Consider the following 1,270-nt stretch of genomic DNA (forward strand, 5'->3'; position numbering starts at 1 on the left):
TTTTTTTTTTTAAGTAGAAACATAAAACATTAAAGTACCTGTGTAGATTCTAAAATCAATTGCTTAAATTGGATTGCATAATGAATGAGCTAATTATCAGTAAATTTATTTGAAAGACTTATCTTTAACTAATAAAGTAATTAAATTCTTCTTCAGAAATATATTATTCTCAAGTAAACCTTATTTGTTATTTAGAAAAATACTTTTATATTTTTTTTGTTAATCTTGCCTGTTACTAAGAAAAGCTATATTTAATAAAATTCTGGCATAAGTGTGAATAGTTCCACTAAACCATTCCCTTGTAAAACAAGTGAATATTATTCAGCTTTCAACCAAGTAATCCCTGATGGCAATTTAAATCCAGAAAAAAACAAAACAAAACAAAACAAAAAAACTTATAAAACTAATTATGTAGTGGTGGCCTGGTTCTCTGCCTTTCTCTCCTGCTTCTGCTGGCACTGCCTAGCTCCCATCAGCCTTGTGTCTGCTGCCTCCTTAGGCTCAAAGACCATGCCTTTAATTAAGTCACAGAATTATGATGGAGAGGTATTTGAAGTTGATGTGGAAATTGCCAAACCATCTATGACTATCAAGACTATCTTGGAATATTTGGGAATGGATGAAGAAGAAGATGATGACTCAATTTCTCTACCAAATATTACCGCAGCAATATTTTTTAAAAGGCCGTTCAGTGGTAAACCCATCATAAGGATGACCCTCCTTTTCCTGAGGATGATGAGAAAACTGAAAGAGAACAGATGATATCCCTGTTTGGGACCAAGAATCCCTGAAAATCAACCAGGGAACAATTTTGGAACTTATTCTAGCTGAAAACTACTTAGATATGAAAGGTTTGCTAGATGTTACTTGTAAGACTGTTGCCAATATGACCAAGGAGAAAACTCCTGAAGAGATTCCTAAGGCCTTCAATATAAAAATGAATGACTTTAATGAAGAGGAGGAAGCCCATGTATGCAAAGAGAATCAGTGGTGTGAATAGAAATGTCTGACACTGTTAACACTGTAAGGATTATTCCAAATACTAGTTGCACTGCTCTGTTTATAATTGTTGATATTAGACAAACAGTAGACAAAGGCCCAGAAAATCAATTGTACTGGCTGAATACTGTCTTCTTCGCATGTTTAGTACAGATTGTAGAACCTATAGCTGAGTTTTTTCTAGTGTGATCAAAAGTTTCTTTGTTTTTTCTTTGCTCTGAATAAAAGTGAACTGTGGGTTCTCTATAGAAAGTGATATTTTGGGCTTCCT

The 1,270-nt window shown here is 33.6% G+C and overlaps 1 pseudogene; it reads left to right on the plus strand.

Annotated features, from left to right (window-relative positions):
* The first annotated feature begins 510 nt into the window (after positions 1-510).
* LOC102837633 lies at positions 511-1,000 on the plus strand (annotated as a pseudogene).
* The last annotated feature ends 270 nt before the right edge of the window (positions 1,001-1,270 follow it).

This window comes from Chrysochloris asiatica, unplaced genomic scaffold, assembly GCF_000296735.1.
Source record: "Chrysochloris asiatica unplaced genomic scaffold, ChrAsi1.0 scaffold00145, whole genome shotgun sequence".
Taxonomy (NCBI): domain Eukaryota; kingdom Metazoa; phylum Chordata; class Mammalia; order Afrosoricida; family Chrysochloridae; genus Chrysochloris; species Chrysochloris asiatica.